The following is a 21,050-nucleotide window of genomic DNA, read 5'->3' on the forward strand; positions in this document are numbered from 1 at the left end:
AGTATTGAGCCTATCAACACTACCTATATGAGTATAATCTAAATTGTTATTGTTGAAAATTGTATTCATGTCCGGACTGGAATTCATTTGTAAACAATAAACAATGATCACTACACATATACAAGCTGTGTAGACAAAAGAATACTCGAAATTTCAGGATGAAAAACGAATTATATATGGTAATAAAACACGTTTAATATGTGAATTTATTGATCATATCCATAGCTTCTAGACGAATGATGCCTGCAGTACCCTGTGATGTTACCCTTATAAACGACAGCTCGCCATGGAACAGTTTGCCTCCACGAAGACGCGACTTTGCACAATTTTTAAATATCGGATAAGTTACCGTTTAGCAAAGTGTGACGTCCTTCAATTTCTGTTTTACATGTTATTGTAGATAACAGACTATACTTAAAATATATTTAAAAACTGTCTACCCTTGATCGACCAATCAGAGTGCTCAATTCAGGGTGTTTTATTTACTCGTAAAGCCTTGGTCACCAAATTCCAGAAACGAATGACAGCGCCGTAGTTAAGTACTGTCCAATCAAAAGCGAACATGTCATATTCTGTGACATCTGGTACGTTTTAATATTCAAATTTGGTAACACAGCGGAAACCAGCTGCAACACAAATCTGCTGTGCCCTAGGGCATTTATATAATGTGCCCTAGGGTAAGATCCAAAGGAGAAAATGCTGAAAATTTGTGATAATTTTCAAATATTTGAGGTGTAATTCTTGACATTGAGGGCGCCCTTTTTGCCGCCCCGAGATGAGGCACTGACTGCTAAATCAATACGGGAGGGTAGAGAAAGTAAACTGAAAACTGTGTGATAAGTGAAGGATTCTTGATGTGAATTTCATTCTAATGTTATAATAAGTCTATTGCCAGGTTGTATTTCTGATACATTAACCCACATAAAACGCTGGCAAGGTTGATAAAGAGGGACAAGTCCGGCAAATTTCATAAAACTATTGTAAGTTGTAAATGCCAGTTCAAAGTTTCAAATGTCGGCACTTTCGCTATCTAATCATGCTGCCAAAGGTCACTATACATAGCACGCTACACAAACATATTCGCCATTGATAAATTATAAAGATTAGAGCGTCATTACTTCTTCCTCTTTACTTCAAATCTGCAATTACGTCTCTAAAATCATTGGCAGAAATAAAACACATAACTTGAGAAAATATGTCGAAAGATGTTTTCCAACTGACATCCATTCGACTTTTTCGCTTTGAAAGCACAGCAAACTCAGCCTCTGTGCATTACAAATGCTCCAAACTGCCCCCCTAACCACAAGGGGTTATCTTCGATAGCCCTCGGCAGACTGGTAAAGAGAGAGCAAATCTACTCCATGGCCGTCGGCCGGACTTCTTGCAAATTGTCCCTCGGGAATGTGGTGAAAATTTGGCCATATGATTTTTTCCCTACTATCTGCCGTGAGAAAGAAACTCGTCAAACTGGTTGACTGCAAAGAAATTAATTTCCAACATTTTTTCTAGAAATAGCGATTTCTTTTGCAGGCCATGCTAAAAAAGATTATCCATTATATTGATCGAGTGCATGATATTATCAACATTAGAAGTTTGTATAACTAAGGGAGCGTTCAGTTTTTACGGCTGGGGGGGGCGGCAAAATCTTGTCGCTGGTGTTCAAAAAATTATAGACCCCCCCCTGCATTTTTCGTGAAAAAAAGATGACCCCCCCTTTGTCAGACGAAAAAAATTGATGACCCCCCCCCCCCCCGCTTAAAAATAACTAAAACCCATACGTCAAATTTACCCGCATGGTTTGGATTTGAACTCCGGTACGCCGCGCACTTTATTCGTGTAGCAGAGATGCCAGTGCACAAACTTCTCAGCCACATCCATTGAAATGTCTGTTAATTAGGACGACTGTAAGGCAATTTTTAACTTCATTTCAATAGACAACTCATGTCCATGGACATTGTATAAAGTAAACCTTATTGGAGTGGTTCACCAAAGGCAGCCCTCCGGTTAAGAGGGTCATGGGCCATTACGTAAAGTCAACTTTATTCTAGTGGGCACCGGTACCACCGGTAAAGAGGGTCGATCATGGCTATTGCATAAAGTAGACTTTACTGGACAGGGCTGCTGAAGGCGCACGGCCATTAAGATTGCCGTGGGGTATTACATAAAGTCAATTTATTGGAGTGGGCCGCCAGAGGCGGCCCGCTGGTAAAGAGGGTGATCATGGCCATTGCATGAAGTAAACCTAATTGGAGTGGGCCGCCAAAGGCGTCTGCCTGTTAAGAGGGTCATGGGTAATACATAATGTATATTTATTGTAGTGGGCCGCCGAAGGCGGCCCGCCGGTAAGAGGGTCGATCATGGCAATGGCATAAAGTGAACTTTATTGTTGGTATTATGTTTATGAAAATGTGGTGACCCCCCCTTTCTTACCAATGAAAAAGCGATGACCCCCCCCCTTTGCGGATTCCAAAATTTTGATGACCCCCCCTGGATTTTGCCGGCCCCCCCGGCCGTAAAAACTGAACGGTACCTAAGAGACCCGCGGATGAACATGCATGCTCTGTTGCCACGAAGTTCTGAACATAAAATGTTCCTGTAAAGTTCCCGTTTGTTTATAACAACATACGTCTTACGTTAGTCAGGCTAGGTTATTTTAAGGTGAGTGATGATAGACTATGAATAATCAGAGGAAATATAGAAATCATTTTGTACAGTACAAATCAGTATGAATTAACAATGGCTAGTTGAGTAGGCTAATGAAGGATATAAAAGAGAAATGGGCTTTTGGTAAGGCAGGTTATCATGTATATCTCCAACTTCTTTGTGAAAGGGTGTCGAACTTTGACCTGGCTATATTGAGAGCTGGTATAACACATGTTTGAAAGACTTGCATATGCATTCTTTTGGCTGCTGTTGTCATTTCAATAAAGAAAGGGTTTGCTGTGACGCGAAATGTTTTCATGGCTCACGTTTACGTTATCAGATGCCGCCAACTGGTAGATTTCATCACTTTCGCAAAATCATCACAAAACATGTTTTGAAGGCTGATATACCGATTTTACTTTTTTTGACCTTGACCTAAATTTTTGAGGGGAAATTAGAGCTGTTCGTAACTGCCCTCCCACTAGCAGACACCGGAAAAATGCCCTCCCACTGAATTTTGACGCCCACTGCCCTCCAGTATCTATGGTCTGCTCCCCATTCCCCACAACAATTCAAGCTCCCCACTGCCCTCTCCCAACTACTGGCATTCCCCATTGCCCACCTTATGTCTTCTAGGCAATCAAAGACAGCGCAAAACCTTGAAAGCAGCTAGTACTATACCTTAGAACATTGCGCCCCTCTAAGTTAGGCGCTTATATCTTCCCACAAGTTCTATCAAGCACGACTTTCCCCTCCCTCTCCGTATTTTCCGTTCAAAAATTTTCTCCCGCCCACTGAAAAAATGAAATTTCTTCCCCGCCCATGGTAAATACTAACTTTTTCTCCCCGCCCGCTGATTAGTTTTGAAATTTGCACGCCCGCTGAAAAATTGCGCACGAATACCTTTTTGCACGAACAACTTAGTTTGCGGCACCTGCATCATATTCAATAAAAGTTTACCGAAGGTCATGATTTGTAAAATGAGGTTTCGACGGCTGCAAGAAAGGTTCTTTACTAAAATAAATATTATTTCATAAACATTGTTCGTATTTTAATATAGATACACCACGGGAACGGATATGAAACTGTGATATCAGATGCGTACGAAAGATCTTATTGAAAAGGGATTTCATTTTCTTTTTACGTCACCGCTCAGGATTTCAAGCAACGAGAGGTTTGCATTAGAGAAGAAAGCTATCCCCATGTAAACCATATGTGAATCTCCCTTAAAAGTGACCTGCTAACACTTTCTCTAAACCCCTTTCACTGGTCAAATCGATGTCAATTTTGACCGTTACAGCACAAGTGGATTAGTTACAGCTTTTCTTCTTCCTCCGCCGGATGTAAAGCCTTAAGAGAGGCAGAAACGTTACTGATGCCTTTTGTTCTGTTTAATGTACAACACTGGTGATTTTTGAACGGACTCTGGTAAGATCCAAAGGAGAAAATGCTGAAAATTGATGATAATTTTCAAATATTTGAGGTGTAATTCTTGACATTGAGGGCGCCCTTTTTGCCGCTCGAGACGAGGCACTGACTACTAAATCAATACGGGAGGGTAGAGAAAGTAAACTGAAAACTGTGTGATAAGTGGATGATTCTTGATGTGAATTTCATTCTAATATTATAATTAGTCTATTGCCAGGTTGTATTTCTGATACATTAACTCACATAAAACGCTGGTGTGGTTGATAAACAGGGACAAGTCCGGCAAATTTCATAACTATATGTTGTGAGTTGTATATGCCGCTTCAAAGGTTCAAATGTCGGCACTTTCGCTATCTAATCATGCTGCGTAAAGGTCATTTTACATAGCACCCTACACAGACATATTCGCGATTGATAAATTATAAAGATCAGGCGTCATTACTTCTTCCTCTTTACTTCAAATCGGCTATTACGTCTCTAAAATCATTGGCAGAAATAAAACATAACTTGAGAAAATATTCGAAAGATGTTTTCCAACTGACAATCCACTTGCCGCCCCGAGATGAGGCACTGACTGCTAAATCAATACGGGAGGGTAAGAAAGTAAACTGAAAACTGTGTGATAAGTGAAGGATTCTTGATGTGAATTTCATTCTAATGTTATAATAAGTCTATTGCCAGGTTGTATTTCTGATACATTAACCCACATAAAACGCTGGCAAGGTTGATAAGAGGGACAAGTCCGGCAAATTTCATAAAACTATTGTAAGTTGTAAATGCCAGTTCAAAGTTTCAAATGTCGGCACTTTCGCTATCTAATCATGCTGCGTAAAGGTCATTTTACATAGCACCCTACACAAACATATTCGCGATTGATAAATTATAAAGATCAGGGCGTCATTACTTCTTCCTCTTTACTTCAAATCGGCTATTACGTCTCTAAAATCATTGGCAGAAATAAAACATAACTTGAGAAAATATGTCGAAAGATGTTTTCCAACTGACAATCCACTCGACTTTTCCCTTTTAAAACACAGCAAACTCAGCCTCTGTGCATTACAAATGCTCCAAACTGCCCCCCTTACCACAAGGGGTTATCTTCTATAGCCCTCGGCAGACTGGTAAAGAGAGAGCAAATCTACTCCATGGCCGTCGGCCGGACTTCTTGCAAATTGTCATTCGGGAATGTGGTGAAAATTTGGCCATATGATTTTTTCCTTACTATCTGCCGTGAGAAAGAAACTTGTCAAACTGGTTGACTGCAAAGAAATCAATTTCAAATACGTTTTTCTAGAAAGAGCGATTTCTTTTGCAGGCCATGCTAAAAAAGATTATCCATTATATTGATCGAGTCAATGATATTATCGGCATTAGAAGTTTGTATAACTAAGAGACCCGCGGATGAACATGCATGCTCAGTTGCCACGAAGTTCTGAACATAAAATGTTCCTGTAAAGTTCCCGTTTGTTTATAACAACATACGTCTTACGTTAGTCAGGCTAGGTTATTTAAGGTGAGCGATGATAGACTTTGAATAATCAGAGGAAATATAGAAATCATTTTGTATAGTACAAATCAGTATGAGTTAACAATCGGTAGTTGAGTAGGCTAGTGAAGTACATAAAAGAGAAATGGGCTTTTGGTAAGGCAGGTTATCATGTATATCTCCAACTTCTTTGTGAAAGGGTGTCGAACTTTGACCTGGCTGCATGCATTGAGAGCTGGTATAACACCTGTTTGAGAGACTTGCATATGCATTTTTTGGCTGCTGTTGTCATTTCAATGAAGAAATGGCTCGCTGTGATGCGAAATGTATTCATGACTCACGTTTACATCATATTCAATAAAAGTTGACCGAAGTTCATGATTTGTAAAATGAGGTTTAGACGGCTGCAAGAAAGGTTCTTTACAAAAAATAAATATTATTTTCATAAATATTGTTCGTATTTTAATATAGATACACCATAGCAAGGGATGTGAAACTGTAATATCATATATGTAGGAAACATCTTATTGAAAAAGGGTTTCATTTTTTTGCGTCAGTGGTCAGTATTTCAAGCAACGGGAGGTTTGCATTTGAGACGAAAAAACTACCCCACGTAAACCGTTGGTGGATCTCCCTTAAAAGTGACCTGCTAACACTTTCTCTCCAAAACCCCTTTCACTGGTCAAATCGATGTCAATTTTGACCGTTATAGCAAAAGTGGGTTGGTTACAGCTTTTCTTCTTCCTCCGCCGGATTTAAAGCATTGAGAGAGGCAGAAACGCGACTGATGCCTTTTGTTCTGTTTAATGTACAACACTGGTGACTTTTATACGGACTCTGGTAAGATCCAAAGGAGAAAATGCTGAAAATTGGTGATAATTTTTAAATATTTGAGGTGTAATTCTTGACATTGGGGGCGCCCTTTTAGCCGCGCCGAGATAAGGCACTGACTGCTAAATCAATACGGGAGGGTACAGAAAGTAAACTGAAAACTGCGTATTAAATGAAGGATTCTTGATGTGAATTTCATTCTAATGTTATAATTAGTCTATTGGCAGGCTGTATTTGTGATACATTCACGGACATTCACAAACGCTGGCAAGGTTGATAAACAGGGACAAGTCCGGCAAATTTTCATAAAACTATTGTGAGTTGTACATGCCAGTTCAGAGTTTCAAATGTCGGCACTTTCGCTATCTAATCATGTTGCCAAAGGTCACTATACATAGCACGCTACACAAATATATTTGCGATTGATAAATTATAAATCTGTAAAGACGTGTCTTAAATCATTGGCAGAAATCAAAGCATAACTTGATGTCGAAAGATGTTTTCCAACTGACATTCCATTCGACTTTTTCGCTTTTAAAACACAGAAAACTCAGCCTCTGTGCATTACAAATGCTCCAAACTGCCCTCTCCTCACCACAAGGGGTTATCTTCTATACCCCTCGGCAGACTGGTAAAGAGAGAGCAAATCTACTCCATGGCCTTCGGCCGGACTTCTTGCAAATTGTCCCTCGGGAATATGGTGAAAATTTGGCCATATGATTTTTTCCTTACTATCTGCCTTGAGGAAGAAACTCGTCAAACTGGTTGACTGCAAAGAAATCAATTTCCAACATTTTTTCTAGAAAGAGCGATTTGTTTTGCAAGCCATGCTAAAACGATTATCCATTATATTGATCGAGTGCATGATATTATCATCATAAGAAGTGTGTATAATTAAGAGACCTGCGGATGAACATGCATGCTCTGTTGCCACGAAGTTCTGAACATAAAATGTTCTTGTAAAGTTCCCGTTTATTTATAACAACGTACGTCTTACGCAAGTCAGGGTTGGTTATTAAAGGTGAGCGATGATAGACTATGAATAATCAGAGGAAATATAGAAATCATTTTGTACAGTTCTGTACAAATCAGTATGAATTAACAATCGGTAGTGAGTAGGCTAGTGAAGTACAGAAAAGAGAAATGGGCTTTTGGTAAGGCAGGTTATCATGTATATCTCCAACTTCTTTGTGAAAGGGTGTCGAACTTTGACCTGGCTGCACATGCCGAAAAATGCCGAGAGAGTTTGACCGGTTAAGAAGGGCTTGACTACGCAGTTTCTGCGTAGTGAAGCTTCATTACGATACGTATTCATGGTGACCCCTGGCCAGCTGTCAATAACTTTGGGGGCTTTTGTCTTTTGGCCTGCTTTGCATATGCGTCGTTGGACACGACCTGCCAATCACCCAGGTAGTCAATTAAACTATTACTTGACTGTTTACCGACCCAATTAACACTATCCAGCAGTATCAGTCATATTTTAATCGCGTGGCCCGGGTGGGCACAACGTAGGAACGCGTGTATTTCTGTGTGTACGTTTCACTTGTGGTGTTGTTTGTACCATCGTGTGTCCTTGTTTCACCTACAGCATTACCTTCAAGGTGACAGGCTTACTATTAATGTTCAGTATCATTGCACCGAGTTCTGCCCACGGTGAAAACCACCTGTTTTGCCTACTAATTACTGCCCGTCGCTGCCCGTCCTGAATGTAGCCTATCTATAGCTACAGTAATCACATAAATCATTTATCAGTTTTGATATATACTCCTAAATTGTAAGTTTGATCAAAATCGAGACCACATTCAAGGATAATGCAGACTGTCCATGTAATCACACACAGTGACAAGAAGGCGGCAAACACCTACTCACCAAGCACATCGAATCGGCGAAAAGAAGCATAAAAAGCTAGGCTTATCGCCAAAACAAACGCGCCAAGCGCTAACAAAAACCCATACCAAGCGGCCCTTTTCAGGGCCACCAAATACTCCAAAAAGGGAACTACCAAAAAATACGATAAGATGACATAGAACACACAAACACTTAAAAGAAATAACAAAAATCGTACACAATCACAGTAACGTAACAGAAAACATGGCCGTGGAAATAAATCAGCTATTTCCAAAGAAAAGCCGACAACAACATGAAATTCAACAACAACCTATCATCGCTCAAACTATGAAACTCCGAAAAATAGTACTAGGCAAAAGCCTTAAAATTCATTCGGACACCAACAAAACCAAACAGAATAAAACCACCTCAGGATTTCAACAAATAAAGTCGTATAATGTGACTACGCTACATCGTGAGACACAAACAATCGCAACAACACCAATTCAAAGAAAAGTCAAATTGGACTCCACGAACAACAAAAAAACAAAAACTTGAAAGCTATCTGAAGCTGCTAAACTCGCACTTCTAGAGATACCCTTTCAAACAAGGAAACAAAACATGTCGCGTGCCAAAAGAATCGCGATAAACCAGCTTGCAAACATTGGACAATTTTTGGGAAATAACCCTTCGACAAGGGTCGGTTTTTCGTTATTGTCAACACAAACGATTACGTACTCGAATGCGAAAGGCAATTACGTAACACTCAGTATTATACACAACAAGCCAGAACAAACAGTAAACAAAGTAAATGAACTATTAATTAAAATGTACGAGAACAAGCACATCAACCAGGATACTTGTAAGTATCTTGATCCAATAAACATATAATCCGTACCCCGCAGTGGTACTTATTGCCTAAAAATTCACAAACCTCCGCAAAAATCAAAAAGACACACCAGTCAAAACAAAATTTACCGAAGTAAAGAAATATAGAACAAACAAACCGAACCACCAAACGGACTCACAACATGACCAAAATTAATATACTTGCCTCGTTAATCGGAAAGCAAGACCACTAAATTGCATTAAAATAAATTTTCACAAACACAAAGTAAGGAAAGAATCTACACTGCGACTGATGAGAAACCACACTCGGGTTTCGAAACGCAAGCGTCAAAGGGCGACTCTATCAACTTTTGTAACAACATAGGTCCGGCTGCGTCTCGCCATAAGCTTTCCCCACACAAACAAAACATTACCGTACACACTAATCCAAACTTCTCTACAAATATCCAAAGCGAAACAAACATTTCATTAACACAAACAATCGGATAAGAATGTAGGAACACATTTTCGAAACGAATCAAACACAAACTCGACACAAAAACATTTAGGATAGTTAGGTGGGGAGCCTGTTTCACATTTTTTACATCTCGCTATACTGTCTATGATTCTAAAAATAAAGTCATCTGCCACTTTTTCTGTATACGCGGTTTGGCAAAACTCATCTCTTCAATCGAAAGTCGGGCGATTTCATGGTTCTTTGGGGCACTTAAGTGTACGTCGAGCTTAAGGAATGTCTACAGTTACATTCGCGATGTTTTATTCGAAAATTATTTATTCCTTCAAGGGCAAATGCACATAATTTATGCTGTTGGAAATACTGGCCGCTCATAAACAAGACAATAAACTCAATATATGTGCATTTTTACTTATATTGTCAAAGTACCACCGACACCCACAAAAAACCAAATGGTTCAGTCCAGGTATTTGCAACTCAGCCATCCGACTGGTCAACAGGAAATCAACCATAGGTGTCTTTTGGCACGCGTATACGCCAGTCACCTAGGCGACGGTAATCTGCACCACTTATCACCATCGGGAAGGTACTCCTCCGCATATACCACTGGTGATCCCACCCTCAAGGCATTGCGTCATTCGACCAAGCATTGTTATTGTAATTTCCTGCATAAAATTAACAGCGAGGTCAACCGGTCAAACTCTCTCGGCATTTTCTCTCATGTGCATTGAGAGCTGGTATAACACCTGTTTGAAAGACTTTCATATGCATTCTTTTGGCTGCTGTTGTCATTTCAATGAAGAAAGGGCTTGCTGTGATGCGAAATGTATTCATGACTCACGTTTACATCATATTCAATAAAAGTTGACCGAAGTTCATGATTTGTAAAATGAGGTTTAGACGGCTGCAAGAAAGGTTCTTTACAAAAAATAAATATTATTTTCATAAATATTGTTCGTATTTTAATATAGATACACCAAGGGATGTGAAACTGTGATATCATATATGTAGGAAACATCTTATTGAAAAAGGATTTCATTTTTTTGCGTCAGTGGTCAGTATTTCAAGCAACGGGAGGTTTGCATTTGAGACGAAAAAACTACCCCATGCACGTAAACCGTTGGTGGATCTCCCTTAAAAGTGACCTGCTAACACTTTCTCTCCAAAACCCTTTCACTGGTCAAATCGATGTCAATTTTGACCGTTATAGCGAAAGTGGGTTGGTTAGAGCTTTTCTTCTTCCTCCGCCGGATTTAAAGCCTTAAGAGAGGCAGAAACGCTACAGATGCCTTTTGTTCTGTTTAATGTACAACACTGGTGACTTTTATACGGGCTCTGGTAAGATCCAAAGGAGAAAATGCTGAAAATCGGTGATAATTTTTAAATATTTGAGGTGTAATTCTTGACATTGAGGGCGCCCTTTTAGCCGCGCCGAGATAAGGCACTGACTGCTAAATCAATACGGGAGGGTACAGAAAGTAAACTGAAAACTGCGTATTAAATGAAGGATTCTTGATGTGAATTTCATTCTAATGTTATAATTAGTCTATTGGCAGGCTGTATTTGTGATACATTCACGGACATTCACAAACGCTGGCAAGGTTGATAAACAGGGACAAGTCCGGCAAATTTTCATAAAACTATTGTGAGTTGTACATGCCAGTTCAGAGTTTCAAATGTCGGCACTTTCGCTATCTAATCATGCTGCCAAAGGTCACTCACTATACATAGCACGCGATTGATAAATTATAAAGGTCAGAGCGTCATCACTTCTTCTACTTTACTTCAAATCGGTAAACACGTGTCTAAAATCATTGGCAGAAATAAAGCATAACTTGAGAAAATGTGTCGAAAGATGTTTTCCAACTGACAATCCACTCGACTTTTCCCCTTTTAAAACACAGCAAATTCAGCCTTTGTGCATTACAAATGCTCCAAACTGCCCTCTCCTCACCACAATGGGTTATCTTAAGCTTCTATACCCCTCGGCAGACTGGTAAAGAGAGAGCAAATCTACTCCATGGCCGTCGGCCGGACTTCTTGCAAATTGTCCCTCGGGAATGTGGTGAAAATTTGGCCATATGATTTTTTCCTACTATCTGCCCTGAGAAAGAAACTTGCAAAGAAATTAATTTTCAACAGATTTTCGAGAAAGAGCGATTTGTTTTGCAGGCCATGCTGAAAAAGATCATGATATTATCAGCATTAGAAGTTTGTATAATTAAGAGACCCGCGGATGAACATGCATGCTCTGTTGCCACGAAGTTCTGAACATAAAATGTTCCTTTAAAGTTCCCGTTTTTTATATAGTTTTCAAATTTGCCCGCCCGCTGAAAAATTGCGCACGAACACTTTTTTGCACGAACAGCTCAGTTGGCGGCACCTGTCCTTGCCTCGTTTCGTTGCCTGGCGCCCGTTCGATAAAGCAATATTACATATATCATTGCAGAATTTACTTTAAGATGTAAGAGATTCCTTGGGAGACATTTTGCATAATTGACTTCGAATATCTCATAGTTGTTCGATTACTCACAATATTAATATACCGGGACGTAAACAGGATGTATCTTCCCACATAAACTTAAACGACAGCTCATGCATGACAATGACATTGCATAATGTCACATTAAAGTTTGAACGACAAGCAAACACTTTGTAAAATCTAAGTTACGATTTATTTTTCGACAATGGTCTTTTTCGGGCATCAATAAAACCATTATGAAATACTTCACTGCTCCAATTATTTGAAAAGCTTTAGTCTCACCTCTTGTAAACAATCTTGATAATGATCGCAGTGATTGCTGTGACTGCAAGTGACACTATGACACCGATAACAAATCCAACTGAAACAAAACGTGCAACATTTCTGAATTGTAAAGTTATTTCTGATGAATGAAAAGGAAAAGGGGAAAGATTGAGGGTAGCGTCGAACATTAATAATCATATCCTAAATTTGACATGGTATTCTTGTTTATTAAAAGTAACATTCATCAATGAAATAACAAACAAATATTTGATATAGAGTGAAGACAGGGATGAGTTTAAACCATTGTGTTCTCGACTTACTCGCCAGCTGTTCACTACAATTACAAGATTGATAGGGTTTGGTAGGACACTGTTGAGACATCTCAGGCTGTGTTAGTGGTCCTCTTTTGACGTTGGTGACTGTGATGATGTTTTACGCGCATTAACCCCAGTGGCAGATTTTGTGGTCTCTTTTTGACGTTGGTGACTGCGATGTTATTTTACGCGTATTAATCTCGGTGGCAGATATCTCTTTTGACGTTTGTGACTGTGATGCTATTTGACGAGTGTTAACTTCTGTTGCAGATATTGTGGATGGTACTGGTAGAGTCAGCGTTGTTAAAACTGCAACAACAGCTCAAGTAAACAGCGATTATTTAAACGTTTAAGATTGCCGGAGACGTAGTCATATGAAGCTTGAGAAATAGTATTTTACAATACTATCTCAACGATTCATTGAATCGTTTAATATGCCAATCTAAAATTTTGCTTGTGAAAATTGTTTTCCTCCGTAATTCGCTCAAATTGCACGAGTTTCTTACATCAGTATTTATAACTGGATGAAATTTAAACCTTGAATTGTTGTACAAAGCCACTATAAGGAAGCTGCCTGCTGTCATCAAACTCTTACGAGGCTCGGTTGAATAGCTAATCATTTGAAAATGTTTAGTCAATCAATTTATTATTCTTACCCTCTGACCTCAAATAGCTGTACAAATCCAAGATTATTGCCCGCACCGTCGGTTATCATCTCAATACGAAGAGTATTGATGAACTGTATAATGGCTGTGGTAGTGAATAACCAGTAAAAGTACTGATAGTAGAGCTATGGTCTTCTATCCCATCCTTCACAATCACCATGTCATTGTCTTGTAATCTCAGCATAAGAGTGGTTAGCTTTACTATGTGTCCAGGATCCACTGTTATTGTCCAAGTACATGATTGCTCGTTGGCATAGTTACCGGGGAAATTTGGTGAATATATGTATCCACTGGAATCAGTGTAGTCACCACCACAGGCACCGAAGGATGCTGTGAACGTGAAAATGTAACATCATCATTACCTTCACGACGAAACCCTTGCATGGTTTCTAAGGATCAATCTTTCAAGGATATAATTTACATACGCAGTGTCCTGAGAGACGTTGAATAGGATACTTCCTAAGGAAGCACACTCGTATTCAAACTTTTCAATGAAACAAAATATTCAGCAATGAAGATAACACTTCAGTGTCAATGCAGTGATTCGCACTGAAATTTAAAGTCACTAAGTTTATTACGGTTCCGTACTCCAGTAAACACAGTGAAATATGATGCACTTAAACCTCCTTTCTGTAATTAATACTGAGGAAAATTAAGCTCTCCTTTAAAATAAAAAAAAGCCAAATGTATATTTTGATCAGGAGAGCAATGCCATATTATTTCAATGACTTACAACTGTATTTAAACAGTTTCTTTTGTTGATATTTCTTTACTGTCATCAACAGTCATTGTCAAAATGACCCGGCGATTATTACAATGAACGTTTTGTAAAAAGTTAATGATTGACCCTCTTTACCTACAATGATTCGCTAAAGAATAACTAGGATTCAAGGGTTCAAATACTATAAAATATCATACCGAACATTTTCAAAGCATCTTTAAGATAACAACGTCAATCACATGAAATTATCTGACAAAGAGACTGTGGTTAATCGCAACATAAATTTCAGCTCAAAAACACGCTACATACACATATAGCCATGGACACACAAAGAAAAAACAGACCTATTGATAGCTCGACGTCTGAATGCGCATTCTAACAAATAATGACAAACATTAAGAATAATGGTATTAGTGAATATTTCAAAATCCAAACTTTCTCAAGTTTGACATGAGCTACGAGCTGCGACGTAATTGTACATCGCAATCATCAAAGTATTATAAAAAATACACGGGTATCTTGATCAAAAGACGAAAGTACTATTTTGTGATTACATCATTTGACTGAATGTTCGCTGCTAGAAACATTCATAAATGTTGAAAAAGTAAAGATTTGTAATTAGCGATGTCAACTTTCTGCACATAGATTGCCGAGTTGGTATTGTCTAGTAGCCGATATAGAACAGTTAGGACAAAACCAATCTCCTAGAAATAACTTTTCATCCTACAAACAAGAGGTTATCCAGGACCTCTAGCTTCCATCACTGTTGGTATTGTATTACTTCGCGGCTGTACGAACAACTAACTGTCGGTGTGATTTTTGTAAGAAGTTTTGGTTCACTAGATTTTAGTTGTGGTCTTCACAGCTACATTGACTCCCGTTGTATTTCCCTTCGTACTCAAGACAAATGAAGTATTTTATCAAATTATTTATAGAAAGAAGGAGAATAACAAAGTTGGCTTGATTTTGTTGTCCCTCAACATATTTTTAACTTCAATGCACACTGATAAATGATATTCAGAAATCGCTTGTGATGTTTTCATGTTTTAGTCATGTTCTATGTACACTGAAGATTTTAGCATCCGCCGGCATATTTATTGAATATGGAAAAGCGGCGTGCAAACCAGTCAAAAATTTCTATGGATTGTTATTTACTGTTATCATAGAGAAAGATAAACTGTCTATGTTACTCTGTGCTGTTATAAACATCTAGTTGCCAATCTCCTCCACAGCCTTTTTCATGATCACCAGAACAATGCTTTGTGTTGTATCGCACAGCCTGTATGTCAGGCAGTATTGGTAATCCTGGAATAGCCTCTCCATTACGCCAGTAATCAACAGAGTCATCATCACAGTAATATTCATCGCCACCACCACCGAGTACAGCTAAAGTCTTTCCTCGATCTCGACATGCTCCGATGCATCCTTGTATCGTGACGTCACTCCGAGGTATCGGCCATGACGTTGTTACGGGATATTCTGACAAGACTCTCCCCGAGAAAGCCCGGATCTGAAAAAAGATAAACGGACCCTGCTTACGTGCTCTTGATATACAGTGGCAATTTTCACTACATTGTGGATATCTTTCCTCATTTAATGCACATTTTCTGACTTTGTCTGAGTAGACTTCCAACTAAATACGTGACATTGATAAACCTGATCCTCTAGAAACTTTTAAGAAATAACAGTCTGTGTTACATAGCAGTATATGTATACACAATTGATCAGTTACCGAGACAACGGCAGAATAGTGATCACTGAAATCAAAGCGAAAACATTGTCAGATAATATACAAATAACGGGAGACGCACTAACCATTAACGTTTATTTATGGGCAAGGGCGTGAGGAAAGCCAAAAATTAACGGGCGAGGCTTGCCGAGCCCGTTAATTTGGCTTTCCTCACGCCCGCGCCCATAAATAAACGTTAATGGTCAGAGCGGAGTCTTTTATTTCTATTATAGTATCAGCGAACCCAAGAAACCGTCAAATTTTCCGAAAATTTTAGGAGCGAACGACAACTGGGCCCCAGAAACTGATCAATACGCGACGCACTGTCACGCGCGCTGTAAAAAATATGGCAAATCCGGAGATTGTTCCTGAAAAAAGTATCTAAACTTGACCTACAAGTACTTCGTTTTATTTTGTGATTGATTATGATTTACTTTTGAGCTGTTAAGTTACGATACTTTGAGTTGTTCATCTTATTATTCATATTCACGGGCATGTAAACAGACCATTACTGTGTATTTGTGGTCAATCACGTGGTTCAGCTCGGCCAATCAAAATGCGACGGGCAGGGCATGGTAATATAATATGAACAAGAATGCAATTGAAAAGTAAACAATTCTAGACAACTAAATTTCTTGAAATGTGGAAGCATTGAAATTTGAACAGAATTTCAAACTGTTAGCTGGTGAACAATTGTGATAAAAATGAGTCGTTTCCCTTGAGGAGATTTGTTTTAAGGGCTACACCTTCCATTGTAAAAAAGATTCGGTCACGAATCGTACATTTATGATGTTAAATAAGAATTTTCAATATTCAACTGGCGAGATATTTAACGTTCAGTGTGTGCTGTTCACCTGCCGTCTAAAAAACTAACAGTCAAAGTGACGTTAATCAACTCACAGTATAAATAGTCTTTAAAAAAATCTCTGTTCTCCAATATCATTAAGTTTTCAAATGGTGTGTTTTCTCTAACTGCCGGGATAAACCATTTATAAACTGTTTAAACAGGAACAACAACATTATATTTTGTCAGCGAATACATTACGTTCTTTTTATCCACATTACCGACACGATTTTGTCCTCGGCATGCATATAATGTCCTCATTTCGTCTTGCAACAAACACATTGAGAAACGCACGAACCACCTAGACAATGCTGATATATGTATACAAACGAGAATACGCACGTCTGAGTTTTGCCGGCAAATTATCCGATCTTAGTTTTCACATATTTATTGTATTTGAGTGTATAGACCTTAAGGTCCTTACTTTTGCTAAATATTTAACGTAGTGTAGTAAAACATAAAGCATTTGAAGCGATTGACATTATTAGCTGAATGGCAGCTTTCCATACTCATCGTGTTAGCCTGGGTAACACAATTAACAATCCTGCAAATTAATTCTGTAGGTAATCCTTATCAGCCTGTAAGGACTCTATTTATTTACGTTAGTAACAAAATTAAATCAATTCAACTCACAGTAACACGTGATTCCTGCATGGTAATTGTCATTACACTGACAATCATGTCCGTTGTTGTCCCAATCTATGGTACAGCCTTCTAACGATTCTGACATGATAGGACATCTGACGTCACAAACAGAAGACTGCAGATTACTTCTACCAAATTCACTGTTGGACCATTCCCACATCACGGTAACATAACCTGTTGTAGAACAAGAGCGGCACAATGTAATCGATGTGATATTCTATGTTTTAAAGCAATTTAGGCGCCGTAAAATAAATTCTTTGCTTGTCCGCGTGCGGGTAGGATTTTGGACGAAGTCTGAAAAACAAACACATCGTATGCTCGAAATACGGCACGTTGTGCCCTTATTTGTTCGCAACGTCGCAGCAGTTTACTTAAAATGTCGCAAAAACGCAAATTTCGAACGATCGTTTCAATACAAATCAGATTACCTATCGTAAAGGGGTACATCAATCGCCGTACGTAAAATGTACATGTGTAACTCCTGTTGTAGCAGACTGCAGTGTACCGTAAGTGAAGATCGATCGACACGTTTCACAAGTTGATTTCCCCCTCAAAGTTTTCAAGTCGGCGGAAGTGCGTAAAATTGTTTTGGTCTCCATACAAGACGGATCGAAAACAATTCTTGACTGGTTTAGCTTCGAATAAGGAACGGAACTGAATTTCCATCAGCTCTTCTGCGATCCGCCATTGATCACGACATTGGATCTGCACCGTGACAAGCAGGTGTCGCCAGTGAAATGTTCGTTGTTGAATCCTCCAAACGGTTCGTACGCAGTTGAAGTTGCTCTTACTTTGGACATTTTTTTCTGCTAAAAAAGATTTGGTCAATTTATAAGTCCAAATTAGAATTCAGTTTTCAAAACTAGCAATGGCCATTCGGCATTGCTGTCTTGACAAGCAGAATATTTAGCCTTTTAGTATGCGATAGTGCTGATCACTTAACGTCAGTTGTCTTTCATTAATCATGCAAAAATAAATATTTGTCCGCATTTTCGGAAAGAACTATGAAAATTAAACCTGCTAGTGTTATGATGCATACAAAAAGTCACACTAGTCCTTATGAATTTATTGCTCAGACTACAAGCTGCAACGACCGCGCATGCGACAACAAAATTTGTCCGAATTTCAGGCAGCGGTATCCGATGTCGGGCGTGCAGTTATATTCAGTTATATTTATTCCTGTATATATGGATCCGATTTTTGCGCAACAATTTGATGCAATTATACAATAATACTCATCTAGTGAGTATTCTCCTGGTAATTTTAGCGTAACAGTGTCGGGCCAGACAATAAAGACAACACGCCATGCCAATGACTTCACTAGTTCTATACTTGATCCAAATCGGATTTTACATGTACACAAATGTAAATTGTATAGCCCTTCATTCTCCGTTCCCTGGGCTTTCATTTTCATTTGTAGCATTCAACACATAAACGGTTCACGGACAGTGAGATTCTTGATTCAAGCTCATTGACATGTTTAATTAATTTCTGTAATTAGGCTCTAGTATCAGTATTCAGTGCAACAATTTAAATGCGTCCCTGGCCATTTGTTGATCATATCTAGTGTTGGTTGCAGTAATCTATGAAATTTTAATCCATAGATTATTTGCATATGTAATGACACTTTTCAATAAGGAAGTGTATCAAAAGGCATTTCATTAAACTTCTCGGGTACATTGGTTATACTTCGATTTATGAAATTCTGTACTTCGGCTATATGACGAAAGTGAATCTGATATTTGAAACTTAATTCAATAGGACTTCTTAACTTCAGCAGCTATACTTTTATTCATGCTTCAATTTCATGAGTGTCTCATGAGTGTCTCATGAGTGTCTACCCTTTTCAGAATTAGAGCGCGAAGCCACTGCAGTGAACTGCAATAAAACTGCTAACACTAATTAGTTTCAGCTGTAGCCAGCTGGCAAAGTCGACAACATTGTATGTCCCATGCAGACAGTTTGTCTGAGGAAGTTGAAATAAAAAAGATTTGTACATGGACCAGTGCATGGTAATGTTACATTGTATCTTAATCTTGAACACAGGGTGCCAATCGTAAACTCTCATTTACAACTCGAGCCTCAGACAGAGCTAGTTTTGCCTTTGTACAAGCAGACTTTTTGGTCTTTATCAAGTAGCCTTGTTCAACACCAAAGTGGCCACGGCTACAGCTGAAACTAATTAGTGTAAGCAGTTTTATTGCAGTTCACTGCAGTGGCTTCGCGCTCTAATTCTGAAAAGGGTAGAATAATTTGTCTTGCTTTGTTTACTCTAATAAAAGACTGATTAATATTTATGTGTCATGTTATGTTAATAGAAATATTTTGGTCTTTCATTTAGCTCATGAAACTTCAGAGATCCCATGCCTGTTTTTATATCATAGGTACACAAATCCTTTTCGTTTGGTAAATTTGTATTGTCACAAATTCTATTTTCAATTAATCTTGCATTTTTCAACTATTACAGCGTGGGTAACTTAAGTTTAAAATTACATCCAACTTACACTGATGAATATAATTTTTCATTCTTTCATCTGCAAATTGTGAAATCGTAAATAGGAATTTACAGTGGTGTACATATTTACAGTTGTGTAATTATCTGATATATTGCTGTGAGAATTTCCATGCGCAAATATTTACCGCTTGGGCAGTATACAGCAAGTCTCCGAAATGTATTCCCAGTCACGACCTCTACCGCAAACAGTTTCATCGACGCCTTCTCTGATGCCCTCGATAACTTCAGTACTATTTCGGTCTCATATACAAAAACAAATCATCAATTCAATTCCATGGAAGTCAAAATTGCATCTGAGAATCGCCTGAATTTTGGTTCCATTTGTTTGCCGTCCTTTAGCAATGTGGTGTACCATCCAGTCCCTGGACGGACCGTTGATGTGCAGTACGTATCCCTTGCGAAGGACGGAAGCAATTAATTGGGCACTAAGATACGTTACGATTCAATGTTATTTTGTCACAAAGAGGTGTGAAATTTCTTACTCTTCCTTTTGAATAAATCAATAGTTTTTGCTCTCTGCTGTTGCAATTACTAAATTTACTGAGGTTTTGCGAATTTTTGCTGGAAATCTTAGACCATGTTACTGTCTATGATTTGACCATAATGGTTCCACTGTCTATACTGAGACTTATGTTTGCGGAATACATTTGTAAGATTTTATCATCTTGCTTGTACCGCCATGGTTTTGTCTAATCAAAAGACATGAATATCTGTTCAAGGGTCGTCGACATCTACTACCCTGGTGACTACCACAAGGTGCCCAGTTGGTACGTCCATGCCATAGCACAAGCAGGCAAATTGATGTTTTACACTGAAGGAGGCTATTGACAAAGAGATAACTTGAGGGCGCTGATCCCGGCTGCCTACACGAGCGTCTTGCTCCTCGATTGTATCTGTTTTACCTATTTTTACAAGGTTTTACCATATAGTTTGAAGTGGACAGCCTTCGTTATAGTCAGCATATTTGGAATTGGGCGATACTGATCGAATCCGCGCTTTTCGACTTCACCAAGGACATTTCAGTTCATCGTGTAGCAGGTAGTAGTGATTTCTCTTTGTTCAATATGGCTGTTCCTACGTCACGTTTCATGATGATGTCACGTAGTGCCCTGCTGTCTTTGAGATGGAATTCCAACAAGTACGCAACTGAGAATGCAATTGCAGCGGCACGGAAAATCAGATTCGCTATTCGTCCTCGTGGAAGGAAAGCCGGACCACGTCATCAGAAAAATCATCATATTTAGCCACTCGTTTCGAACCATCGACCTACGTACACACTGATTCGAAGACCAAGACATAACTTGATGAAAATTTCCAGAATCTCAACAAATAATCACAAACTGCAATTAAATG

The sequence above is a fragment of the Ptychodera flava genome, chromosome 1, assembly GCF_041260155.1.
Source record: "Ptychodera flava strain L36383 chromosome 1, AS_Pfla_20210202, whole genome shotgun sequence".
In the NCBI taxonomy this organism is placed as follows: domain Eukaryota; kingdom Metazoa; phylum Hemichordata; class Enteropneusta; family Ptychoderidae; genus Ptychodera; species Ptychodera flava.